Here is a 13,929-nt window from a genome sequence, read left to right as displayed (position 1 = left end):
ACAGACACCTTGAATCTGCCAAAACAAACTCTGTAGTGACACTTGCAGACCCTGTAGTTGTCTGAGCTACACTGTTTCTGTTGGCTGATAAAAGGAAGTGGCTGAAGAAAGTCCACTAAACTCATAGCATTTTAATGTATCTATATTTATCTTGTTTTTAGAGAACAAAAATAGTGGATTAGCAGTGTCAAGTTGTTCTTCAGCTTCACATTTGTGCTGGAACAAATAGCTTGTGATACCTTGGCTTTCTTTTTCCTGTAGGATTCCATATGCCTTTACAGAGCCCTCAGCCATGCCACAACAGTATCTAGGACACTCTTGAGTATTTTTTTTTCTTTTAATCCTTCTACCCCTCACTTTCACAGAACTATAGATGTGCCTTAACTTTTTTGAATAGTTGTAATTTATAATAGGGCCACTGAGTTGTTCTCAGTATAAATATAAATTATATATTTTAAACAGTGGTATGTCCAATTTCCCAGCGTGACCTGAACAGAAAAAGCCTGAATAATTTCTCCATATTTCATGCCTTTATTTAGGCACCTAATAATTAACATTAAGTTTTAAGAAAACAAAAAGTTATTTGCACCCAACACAGACACAGAACTTTCTCCACATTTAGCATTTATATTACAGTTCTGCCCAGGAGCCACAGAGATTGGGCCAGGCATTTTATGTGCCTACTGTTAACAGCTTTCAGTCTAATTAGACAATATAGGTAGAGAACTAGACTGATAACCACACATGAAAGCAAGATTTCAGAAGTCCCTTTCTTAATACTGAATTGGGGGTGGGGGGAGAAAAAAAAATCTAATCTTCCACCTTCTCCTCCCTTGCATAATTTAGGAGCACCATGCACAGTTCCCTCAGTGACTGTTCCAGATTACAGGCCTGTACTCCCTCCTGCCCATCCCACTGAGGCTATGTCTACACTACAAGGTTTTAAGGCATTTAGCCTGATTTTTACCAAGTGCCTGTTTTCACTGTAAATTCCATTAGCTCGATTTACGGTGCACTAAAATAGACATATTAATATATCATCATAACCTGATGCGTGTAGCATTCAGTTCAAATTTAAAATTCCAAATGAAGGGTAGTGAGGAAGCACCATGCCTTTGAATTAACGAACTGCCAGAGATGTCCCGTATGTGCCATACGATGCCGCATAGTTCTCCACTCTGGCCTCTTTCATCTCCTCTGCTTTCAGGTGCAGAGGAATTAGGCAACAGGATTAACATTTCAATTAGGCAGCTGGAAGCTCATAGCTGTAGGGTCATGCTTATAGGAGAGGCTGAAAAACCTTCTCTTTCTTTCTTTGCTATTAGCACAGCTGTGGGATCTGTGGTTGTGTCTACCTCTCCTGTCTTTCTTCTGTGCTGCCTGGTGCTAGCTGCTGGCCTCCCACCCACCCTGCCCCACAACACATGGCAGCTAGGCTGTGGGTAGGGGGCCATGATTGTATGACGGATGAAATGAAGTTCTCTTCCTGTTTACAATTTGTCCTGACCCCCAAATCCCCTTCCTTCGCTCCCCCCAGAGGTGCCACACAGCCTGGAACTTTCCCAGGCCCAGCCACATGACATGGCTTGACCCTGAACCAACAACGTACTGCGCAAGTTGCCAGGCAGCTTGTGCGCACAATGAGGGTCATGTAGCGGTCTGGGGCAAGTCTCCCTCTGCCAGTCGGATACTGGGGGGCTGGCAGCTATTCAGCAGCCTTGCAGCAGCTGGGGTGGGGCAGCTGGGGGAGTCTCCCTTGGTGGACATGATTTTCAGTCAACAGAAGACAATACAAAAAAATTGCCCTGGAAGGACAGCCACTCTAGTGTTGTATGGGCTTTGTCCAAAGGCCAGGGGCTGGCTATAGTCAGAGGTCTTTTAGCCTCCTGGGGGAAAGTGGCCCACAGCAGACCATTTTCAAACATTTGGTTAACACGGCAGGGGAATGACAGAAATGAAATGTAGGAAAAGAAATGCAGGAAGATGTCGTCAGATACCCACAGACGCTTGCGGGTCATTTTTTCCCCACGTGCTGTACCAGTGAAAATACCCAGAATGCTACAGGGCTCAGGGAACTGTTCCCTCAGTACACCACTGCAACAGTCGATTTTGGTGACGTGTGTGGCAGCAATAAGTCGATTTTATGAGGAGCCTGTGAGAAGATGAGGATGCTCAAAAATCAAATAGATAAAACCCAGCATTAATAAATCAATTTTAATGAAATTGCTTTATGCTTGTAGTGCAGACACAACTTGAGACTGAACCTCATAAGCCACACGTGTAATTGGAAGACTTGATACAAGACTTTCAGTCCATGTCATTCCAGCTGCTCCTGCCTCATGGCACCTCCACACGTGCTCCTTGAGAGTGGTGATAAGGGCTGGCAACAAGGATTCTCCTGCCCCTCAGTTCATGCAGCTCCAGCCATTCTGCCTCTGCACCTTCTCATGGTTTCTAGCTCGACTGTTTTACAAAATTCATATTTACGTAAATTCTATTTTCATATGCTAATTTCGTAGTTAAAATTTATCCAAAACACAAAACAGTTTGCTAAGGCTTTTAATCTAGCTAATGTACTCTGCCCTTGTCCACGCTGACTTTTACCATTGGTCTACTTCACCTATGCAAACTGGGTAACAAGTCAACATACCTACTGCGGGGCCTTCCACACGGTAAGGTTGACAGGGCCACCCTCCCATTGACACCAGCTGTGTTTCTAGTTTTGGTGGAGTACTGTCAAGAACAGGAACAAGCTTAGAGATCAATTTACTGCATCTTCAATGACATGATAAACCAACGCCAGGTGTATAAGTCCCTGGTGGGTAAACAAGACATACCCTCTGAATTTGATTCCTTGCCTCTTTTTTTTATTGACAGCTGCCATTTGCCCACTCCTCCCACCTCCTGACTCAGACAAAAGCAGAGTTTGTGTCATCTCAGCAAATATTTAATCCCTCTAGTGTACATTCCTTTTCCCAGGTCACTGAAACATACAGTGAACAAACTTTGAGAAACTGAACCCTGGAACTTTATTGTCAATGTTTCCAACATTTTCTCTATTTGAAGAGAATTTACCACCAGATTTTTTAAAACAAGATAAATATTTAGAACAGTGGAGTAGATCTGATGTTAAGGCTTCTTACGGCAAAGCATCAATTTAAAGTTTGAAATTTCAGTTTTCTATGTCAACAGCACACAAATATCCAAACACAGAGGGATAAACAGTTCTAGGTATAACATATCTAATGCTCACTTCTCCACAATGGTAGAATGAATTTAAATCTCACTTATGCTTAACAGGACACCTTGGGGGTCATTATGTATTTCCATTCTGTGGGAGTTTAAGTTTCTAAAAACGTTCATTTCAGAAGCTGTATACAATTGTAATCAGATGAAGTTTTGAATGACTAAGAAATTCCATGCTAAAATTGTGTGTGAATTTAACAATTAATCATTGACCAATTTAGAAAAGGTCATGGAGGCTTCTCTATCACTAACAATTTTTAAATAAAGATTGGAGGATTTTCCCATATAAGTTCCATGGCCCATGTTATGTAGATGGTCAAACTTTATCACAATGGTTCCTTCTGGCCTCAAAATCTAAGAATATTAATAGCACTACAATTCCTCCCCCCCCGCCCCAACCAAAGAAAACTACAAAAGTTGTGGGACAAAAATTTTAAACAGAAGCAAAGTCTAAATATCTCCATATTCAGGAGAGTCTAAGACTTCAGTTTTCCTTAATGAACACAAACTTTGTGCATTTCTGTAGTTTCAATTTAATCAACCTTAACTCAACTGTGCCTGCTACTACCTTCAAACTTATACAATAAATCACAGCCTAAGAACACTTTTGCTTTCACACACATTTGTGCACAATACTTATGTGAAAAAAGTGTTCATCTATTAGAATAGAACCTCTGGAAAACTACTGAGATCACCAAACAAACAAACAAACAAACGGGAGGGAGCCAAAAAATCAGCCCTGGGGGCCAGATCTGGTCCACCAAGCATTGCTCTCCAGCCCACGCAGCTGAGCACACATACTTACAGCCAGCAGAATGTTTTCAGCTGCCTCTCCCCACATGTTGTTACATCTGCAACCCAGCTGCTCCTAGGATTCCCCTATGCAGAGGGGGAAGAGAGTAGAGGAGAGGGTAGTGCTGAGGTCAGGTTGTATTACTGCCCCTATACACCTATCTCTGCAGAGCAGGGACTGGGGAGAGGGAGATGAACAGCAGACCTGCTCCAGTGTGAAGCATGGCTGGTGAGCACAGAGCACGGAAAAGACGACAGAGCAGGACAGATTTCCCTTACAGACACAGAAGGTGGCTTCTCTCAAACTTACCCAGCAGCAGCCAGCAAGTACACTATTTCACTGTCGCACATACACAGTCTGTTCCACACACAGTCACTGTCTCATACACTGCAGCACACTATCATTAAGTGTCTCTCACACACATCTCTCTTTCATATTCACCCTCATCCTCTCTCTCCCCCCACTCATATTCCCCAGCCCCAACCCTTTTGCCCAAGGCCCAGAGCCAACCTGCAACCAACACCAAAATTTGTGGAGTGACTCCTCTGCAAAAACTGTTGCCCACCCTGATCTAGCCCAATATCCTGTCTTCCAACAGTGGCCAATTTTAACGGGGGGCGGGGGGAGACACCAAGTGATCCATCCCACAGCCTATTCCAACCTTCCAAGAGAGACCAGGGATACCACTCCTCCCCATTCCAGCTAATGGCCACAGATGAACTTATCCTCCCTGAGTTCATCTAGTTCTTTTTGAGGGCCATTACAGTGTTGGCCCTCACAACAGCCACTAGCAAGGAGTTCCACAGGTTGACTATGATTTGCTCAAAAAAAAAAAAAAAAAACACACACCACACACCCCACGAACCTTCTGTTTCTAAACCTTCTGCCTATTAATTTCATTTGATGACCAACCGTTCTTGTGCTACAGGAAGAAATAAACAGTGCTTCCTTATTTATTTTCTCTGCACCCTTCATGATTCTACAAACTGCAACCATAGCTTGCTCTCCCTCCTCCCCGTTGTCTCTTTTCGAAGCTGAAAAGTCCCAGTCTTATTAATTGTTCCCGGGGCTTTTTTTCTGGTGGAATGCCATGGAATGCTGTTCCGCCACCTTTTTTGATGGGGGCTGGTCCCAGTGGGGACAGCCTAGTGGGGCTGGCCTGGGTGGCAGACAGCTGATGCAGAGCGAGCGATAGGCTCAGGCTGTGCTGAGGCTATACCGAGGCTGTACCGGGCAGCCAGGTGTCACCCAGCTGTGCGAAAGCCCCTGCTGCAGGGAGCAGTATATGGTGCCCCCTCCTGTCACACCACACACGCAACCCACCATTTGTGGGACAAGCGTGGTGGCAGCAGAGGAGGTGGCTCCTGTTGCCACTGTTTCCCCAGTGCAGCTCCCACGGCTCTAGCTGGGAGCCATGTGAGATCTGCAGCCCAGGGCAGCATGTGCTGCCTTGGCCCAGCGCACCCCTGGAGGCCCAGTGTGACTTCTTCAGCCCCAGCTCCATCAGCGACTACATTGGTGAGTCACCAGAATATGCATTTAGGGGTGTGTGTGCTCAAGGTGCCTGGATCCACGGGAGAGGGGTGAAGATTGCGGGCAGGGGTAGGGAGATGAGGTAAAAGCAGGGGGCTGATGTTGCCTGGCTCTTAGGGAAGGGGAATGGGATAAAAGTGGGAGTCTGGGATGCCTGGCTTTTTGGGAGGGGAGGGGCTGGGGTAAGAGCAGGGGACTGTGGGTGCTTGGCTCTTGGAGGTGAGGGGAATGGGACAAGGGCAGGGACCTAGGGGTTGGGGTTAGAGCCATGGTGTCCAATCTGCTGTCCATTCACCATATGTGGTGAACTGCACAGTGTGGTATGATGAAATACCTCAGGCAGCGGGGGACACAGACACCAGGCACCCACAAGGTGGGGACTCTACCAGCAGCCTGTCTGGTCTATAGCTGGCCTCCAGGCTGGGACAGGGGCTGGCACAGTATCCAGCACCCAGCCAGGGCTGGAGCTGGTCTCTGCATGGCCCGGGCTGCACCTGCAGCTTTGGGACCATGTCAGCAGCCCACTCAGGATGGAGCTGATGCCCACGTGGCCGGGGCCATGTCCAGCATACGGCTGGAACCAGCCTTCACAGCTGGCGGCCAGAGATGGCTGGGCTGGTGTTGGCCCAGCAGGAGGTGTGGGGACCTGGAGAACGAAAAGGCCACAGATGGCTGATGTGTGGCTCAGGGCAGCACGGCTCTACTAAGTCACCAGCAGTTTGCAGGGAGTGGGGTGGGGAAAGGGTGCCTGGCTGCAGGGGTGGGGGTAGGGGGGCGCATGCAGCAATCCATGCAAGTGCTTTTGGACACCCCTGGGTTAGAGGGTAGGCTGGGGGTGTCTGGTTCTGGGAAAGGGCATTGATTTAGATCTGGGAGAGGGCCTGGGTGGTGCATGGCTGTGGGGGAGGGCAGGAGAGGGGCATGGGGTAAGGGAGGACGGCATTCATTTCGAGCTGGGACTGCGGGGGGGGGGCCCGAAAGCCTGGGGGCAAGAGGAGGTATGGACTGGGGCTATGGAGGCGTTAAGCCTGGGGGTTGGTGCAGCAGTTTGGAGCTTGAGTTCCGCCACCCCCCCAGAAAAAGAGCACTGACTGCTCCCCAAAGAATCACTTCCATACACCTAATCATTTTTGTTTTCTAAACCTTTTTCCAAAACTGAACTTTTGAGTTGGGGCAACCACATCAGCATGCTGTATTCTACACGAAGCTGTACTACGGATTTATGTAAATACCGCATGATATTTTCTGTCTTATTCTCTATCACTTTCTTGATGATTCCCAATGTTGTTTGCTTTTTTTTTTGACTGAAAACATCCACTCTGGGTGTGCCATGAGAGGATTATCCATAACAATTCCAGATCAATCTTGAATAGTAACAGCTAATTTAGACCCCGTCATTTTATATCTGTAGCGGGAATTATGTTTTCCAAGATGTCTTACTTTGCATTTACCAACATGGAATTTCATCTGCTATTTTGTTGCCCAGTTTTACAAGATTCCTTTGTAACCCTTTGCAGTCAGCTTTCAACTTAACTATCTTGAGTGGCTTTGTATCATCTGCAGTTTTTTCTGCTTCTCTTATCTCTCCTCCAGGATCATATGAATGTGTTGAATAGAACTGGTCCCAGTGTAGACCCCTGAAGGGCACCAATATTATCTCTTTCCGTTCTGGAAATGGATCATTATTCCTAGCACCTCTTTCCTATCTTTTAACCAGTTACAAGGACCTTGGCTCTTATTCCGTGACATCTTACTTTGCTTAAGACCCTCTAGTGAAGGACTTTGTCAAAGCCTTTCTGAAATCTGAGTACATTATATCTAATGGATCCCCTTTCCCCACCTCAGAGAATTCTAGCAGATAACGAAGGGAAATCATGCCTCAAAAACCATGTTGAGTCTTCCCCCACAAATTATGTTTATTTGTGTGTCTGACAGTGCCATTTAATATACACATCCCTTTTTAAAGGAGTACTTCACTAACAAGTATTCGCTTAAACAAGGGACACATTAACTTACCTTAGTTCACTCTACAAGCGAGCTCCCCCCGCTAATATGAAGCTAACCCCTCCCCACGGCTCCAGCCTGCCTTAGTCTGACCCCCTGCCAGCCCCATGGCCCCTACCCACAGCAGCCTGACACACACACCCCCCCACCAGCCCCACAGCAGTCTGACCCCCCTGCACCTCCATCGGCCCCACAGCAGCCTGACCCTTCCCTCCTACTGGCCTCATGGCAGCTTGAGACCCTGCACCTCTGTTGGCCCTGCAGCAGCTTGCCCCCACTACCCTCTGCGGCCTCTACCCATGGCAGCCTGACTCCCCACTTCTGCCAGTCCCACGGCAGCCTGACACCTCACCCCCCCCACCAGCCCCGCAACAGCCCGAGATCCCACCCGCCTCCGCTGGACCTGCGGTGGGCTGAGACCCCCACCTCTGCCCCACCGGCCCCGCAGACTAGTCCCATGGCAGCCTGACCCCTGTGCCAGCCCCACGGCTCCAACCCACAGCCGCTTTAACCCCACCCCCAACCAGCTCCGCAGGCTGGCAGCCTGACCCCTGCCTCCCCTCCCCACCAGCCCTGTAGACCTAACCCGCCACAGCCTGACCCCGCCCCCCTCACCCGTCCCCATGACCACACACCCAACCATCAGCAGCCTGAACCGCCCCCCCACTCACCCCATGGACCCAACCAGCCACCAGGTTTTAGTCCTCCCTCCCATTCATAGCCCTAAGCTACCCCCAGCCTTTAACCTTTTCCAACCCCCAAACTCAAGGTTCACTTACCTTTCGAAAGCAGCACCACCTGCTGCCACTCCTTTGCCAAGCTCTATGAACCAATCAGAGACTTTTACATGTATTTTAATGATAATTTAGTGTCCCTCTTATGAGTTTTCGCCTATGAGCGCAAACCTGGGAACAAATTGTGCTCACAGAGCGAGGGATGAGTGTAGTTTCAACCAGTTCGCCCATTACTGAAATCAGGTTTTCCAGCCTGTAATTGCCAGGATCACTTTTTAGCTTAGCATCACATTAGTTATCCTCTTATTTAGTACAAATGCTGATTTAAATGATTGGTTTAGACTAGTTAGTAGTTTAGCAATTTCACATTTGAGTTCCTTCAGAACTCTTGGATAAAGATCATCTGGTCCTAACAACTTAGTGTTTATTTCATCAGCTTGATTGAAAGCCTCCTCTAATACCACCTCACTCCAGGACAGTTCCTCATATTTATCACCTAAATAGAATGACTTAGGTTAAAGAATTTCTTCATATCCTCAGCCGTGAAGACCAATGCAAAGAATTCATTTAGTTTCTGGACAATGGCCTCATTGTCCTTGACTGCTCCTTTAACAACTCCATCATGCACTAACCTTACTGGTTTTTAACAGGCTTCCTGCTTTCAATGTACTTAAAATGTGTTTGCTATTACTTTGAGCTTTTGGTGAATGGATCTTCAAATTCTTTTTTGGCCTTCCTAATCATATGCCTTTTGACAGACTATGTTCTTGTCTACTTTCACTAGGATTTAACTTCCACTTTTTGAAGAATGCCTTCTTCTCTTGCTGCTTTAGTTGCTTTGCTGTTTAGCCATGGTGGCACATTTTTGGGTTTTGTTTTTTTTTTTTTATTAAATTGAGGTAAGGTGAGCCTCTTCTATGGTGGAAACTTTTTTTTTTTTTTTTTTTTTTTTTTTAAAAGACATGCAGTTTGCAGGGATTTCACTTTTGGTACTGTACCTTTAATCTGTTTTACTTCCTCATTTTTGTGTAGTCTACCTTTCTGAAGCAAAATGCTACTGTGCTGGTCTGCTGTGATATTTTTCCTGCAATAGGGATGTTAAATTTAAATATGTTATGGTCACTATTACCACGCAGTCTAACTTAGATGAGATCTTACATGCCACTTAGGATTAAATCAAGAAGATCCTGTCCTCTTCAGGGTTCTGCATCCCATCCCAAGGTGACATGTACCCAGTGAAAATGTAACAGTAGAAATCCCCAATTTCTGAGAGGGTTTTTTTTTTTTTTTTTTAAAAGAAAGAAATCTGCCTGAGCATTTCACACTACCATCATCCTGGTCAGGTTGTTGGTAATATATCCCTACTACTATAGTCTTATTATTCAAGCATGGGATTAGTTTCCGCAAAGATTCTATGATACAGTTGGGTTTAGCTCACATTTTTTACTTTGATTCTATGCTTACTCACAAAAAGTGCCACTATCCCATGAGCATGACCTATTCTGTCCTTTTAATATATTTTGCACCACACACCCCCCTCCATATTACTGTGTCCCATTGTTTATCCTCATTTCACATTTGTGTATACACACTTAAAAGAACGAACGGTCACTTTTCAGTGGCCTGCCATTATATAACATAATTGAATGGGATTCTCATTTCACTGTTTCTCATCAGATCCTACCATAGTGACTTGCTAAGTGCTGCCTGCACATATTGAGGCTGCCTGGGGTAGCTATGAAACCAACTACTCTGTCTTCTCAGAGCTCCTGAATATTAAGGATAAAAATAACTTGTTTTGTTATGAGAAGGAAACAACTCATCTCTTTTTTGAAATTTCACTGTGCCCTTTTGTACACTGCTAGAAGTGTGCAGGGTAACAATTTCCCTGAGAGGGATGTCCAAACAGTAAAACTACAACATTTACACACAAAATTTGAAAAGTGATACTTTGTAGCTCAAATTACTGGAGAAAACCAAGATACTGGTCAAATAAAGCCTCTTTTTTGCCCTGTAAACGTGCTTGCGCCTTTCTGTAACACCCAGAAATGGGAGAACTGCTTGCCAAATGGAATCTGAAAAGCAGAGTTACAGTAAGACTTAAAAAAAGTTACTATTAGTCAAACTCACTCCAGAAAACTGCTGAGTTTGTCTCTAGGGACACTTAAACCCTATCACACCAGTTACATAAATAGGTCGGCTAAGAATGAAAGAGTGTTCTCCTTGAAGTTGAAATATTATTTACACTTCATTTCCAAGCCTGGGAACTTCCTGTCAGCAACCTCTCATTACTTTCCTGCAAAAGTACTGGCAGACTGAGGTGGCATTCACGCAATGCTCTATCAAGTACAATACTATGATAAAATGCAAAGATGAGTTTTTGAGCATATTAAGTAGGGTACTTCTCTCCCACAGCAGTAAGGATCAATTTTATAGTTGTAGCTCCAGAGGCCCGAACACTGCTAACAAGGGAGAATGAAGCCTCAGCTCTATAGCCTTGGACCAGCATCAACTTGCTCTTAGTGCACATCACTCCCTCCTAAATCCATTGACCTTACAAATGGATTTCAAAGGATGTGTCTATTTAGATTGATGCAGTTTAAAAAAAATTATACAATGTCCATTCTGCTCACTATTAGAAGAGCAAAGATACCTCTTTTCCACATAAATACAGCAAAAAGCCCACACTAAAATTATTCTCATACTGAAGTGTTGGCAACTTATAACTAGAAGCAGAACATCCACCTCTTTCAGATATACATGGTAATTCACCAAAATACTTGATTACAGGATCTTGTAAAATAGGGCAATGCAACAGATTAGTACTTTCACTATAAACAGGAGTGCTGTCTCTTTTCAAATCCATCCTCCAACATGAGAATTTTGCACTACGCATACAATTCTTGAAGACAAGTCAAATCAAGGCTGGAGTCACTCAACACAACTGCAGTACAAATAAGTAATTATTAATATTTATTCACATATACCTATCAGGGTACAGAAATATTATTCCTAATTTACAGAAGGGAGCAAGGCACACAGAGAATATCATTTGTACAAGGCCATACAAGAACTCTGCAACAGAGAAGAAAATGAACCAAGACCTCATAAGTCCCAAGACAGTGCCCTAACTACAGGGCTACCTATCTAAATAACATCTGTTCTCCTGTATGCTCAACTGTTTGTGATTTCACATGCAGTCTATTGTTGTGCCTGAGGTCTAACACTCTTACGGGGGAAAACGTGTGGACCAAATAGTCCCTCTGCCTCATGATGGGCCTGTTGACTCACTTTTTGGAAGTGGAAAAAAGTGCAAGAACTCTGCGTTTTGATCTTTCATCCCTGAATCCTCACTTGTAAGACAAAAGCAATACCACTAACTCCTACTTCTCCACCGCTATGGGATTAAGATAATGCTGCTGGCACCCCACCCCACAAATTTGCTTTTAGCTTCCCACCTCCAACATCAATTTCTTAGAGTAAATAAACACTATTGGACAGCTCATTCCATCTGAGAACTTCTCTTAGAAGAACAGAACAGAAAATTAAAGGGTAGCCCTATTTCTTCATTCTGCTCACCTCCACCTTGACAGAGAGCAACTAGCAGTGGGGTGAGAAAAAGAGAGGTCCTCCTCATCTCATACCTGCAATACAAGATGAAAGGGGCAGAGGAAGCACAAGAACAAACAACTCTGTCCCAAGCCACCATTGCCTCCAATACACCGTGAATGGGAAGCAGGAGAAGAGAGGTCCCTCCCCATTTCCTTCTTCCTTACAGGGCCAATGAGGGGAAGGGAAGGAAGAGAAGAGAGTTCCTTCCTGCACCCCCTTCCCCAACACAGAGCCAATGGGGAGGAGAGGGGAAGGAGAGAGAAGAAAGGTCTGTCCGACACCCCTCTCCCCAACACAGGAGAGGACAGGTCCTTCCCACACAGCCCTCCCCAATACAGGGCCTATGCGGGGGGAGAAAGACATCCTTCCCACGCGCACACCCCACCAATGGCGGGAGAGGGCAAGTCCTTCCCAAACCTTCCCCCGCATAACCAGGCCAATGGGGTTGTGAGGGCGGTGGGAGAAGCGATCCCTCCTGCACACACCGCACCGCAGGGCCAAGCGGGGAAAGGGAGAGTGGACAGGCCCTTCCCACACGGCCCTCCCCAGCACAGGCCAGAGGGGGGCGGGGTGACGCGGACAGGGTCCCTCCCTCGCCCAGGGCGCAGGGCACAGGGCACAGGACAAGGGACGGGGCTCCTGCCCTACCCACCCGCCTAGCCCCAGGCTCGGTGCCGGAGAGGGGCAGAGACGCTCGCACCCCCACCCGGGCCGCACGGCGAGGCCCTTGCCCCCACCTGGTCCGGGATGGGACGGGGGCTCCGGCTGCTCCGATGCAAGGTCCGGGCCGAGCCGGGCCGCGGTTCGGCTGGGTCAGGCCCTGCTCCCGGCCCCGCGCCGCTCCGGCCGCTTCTCCTCCTCGCCTTTAGTTTGACCTTTTCCGTGTCTCTCCGTTCCCGTCCCCAACACTCTTTGACGTCATTGTCATAGCAACCAATCCCCGCCCCCTCCAACTCTCGCGCTCGCACACCGGCTGGGCGGGGAACCCTGCCCAAAGGAGCCAATCAGCGCGCAGGTCACCGCCCCCTTTTAGCCCACCCTCCCGCCCATTTCCCCGGCTCGCGCGCGCGCTCGCGCTGCTGCCTCATGGCCTGGAGGTGCACGTGCCGGGCCGCGGGTGGCCGGGGCTAGAGATGGGGGTGGGCGGAGCGAGCGTTTTGCGGCCGCGAAACACCTGTGTGTTTTCTCACGCGCCTTGTTCGGGCTTGAGGCGGTGGCGGCTGCACCTTGGCCGTCCTGCACCGCCCTCAGCGTGGGCCAGTGGCGCGCCTCGGCTGCGGGGCGTCGGAGCCCTTTTCTTTATCCCCCCACCCCCTTCAGTCTGCCCTTGTCTCTAGTCCCTGGGAGCGCAGCAGGAGAGCGAAGCGCCCCAGCTTTTCACTGAGAGCCGCCACCCTGCCCGGGCGCGGCTCCTCCGCAGGATGCTCTGCCTGGGAAGAGGACAAGCGGAGAGAAAGTTGGGCTGAGTTGCGTGCTCGCCCCCTTCCCTTTCCCGCAGAAATCCCATCCCCTCAGCTGGCGCTTGACCTCTAATGAGTTCAGTTTCCAGGTTCCTAAGTGCTCCTCCCCTACGCTCGGCTCAGTCCCCGAGTGCAGGGGTGCGCACATAGGTCCCCACTTTTCATCTTTGCAATTAGCTGGGCGCCCCCCTCCCCAAATACCTGTCTGACGTAATCTAAACTGCTGGAAATGTTGGTTATGTTCATATTAAAATCCTTTTGGCACGTGCAAGAAAATAAGTATTTACAAGGGAAAAACATTGTTAATTGGTCTCTAAATGTAAATACATGTGCATGAGAACAGTGACCTATTCCAACATTTTTAATGAGATGGATGAGCCTGAGACCCAGCCTCCCATCCTGCTATGTCCCCCTTTTTAAATTTCATGCTGCTCCGAGAGGGCCCATCCCCCTACTTTGCACACCCCTGCCTTAGTGCTCCAACTCCCTCTCTCCTACCTTCTAGGTAGTGGCATTTTAACAGCGTGTATGTTGTGGGGTATGGAGG

At 47.5% G+C, this 13,929-nt stretch overlaps 1 long non-coding RNA gene across 4 annotated transcripts in view; it reads right to left on the bottom strand.

Annotated features, from left to right (window-relative positions):
- Positions 1 to 12,820, bottom strand: part of LOC142009104 (uncharacterized) — an 81,173-nt gene extending 68,353 nt beyond the window's left edge. For all 4 annotated transcript variants that reach the window (XR_012644332.1, XR_012644331.1, XR_012644329.1 and 1 more), the window contains exon 1: positions 12,660 to 12,820. This is a non-coding gene — a long non-coding RNA (uncharacterized LOC142009104). The remainder of the gene's footprint in view (positions 1 to 12,659) is intronic.
- Positions 12,821 to 13,929: the final 1,109 nt, after the last annotated feature.

The sequence above is a fragment of the Carettochelys insculpta genome, chromosome 2 (genome assembly GCF_033958435.1).
Source record: "Carettochelys insculpta isolate YL-2023 chromosome 2, ASM3395843v1, whole genome shotgun sequence".
NCBI classification, from domain to species: Eukaryota; Metazoa; Chordata; order Testudines; family Carettochelyidae; genus Carettochelys; species Carettochelys insculpta.
The sequence above is the reverse complement of the archived record's forward strand: the minus strand, read 5'-3'. Positions and strand labels throughout refer to the sequence as shown.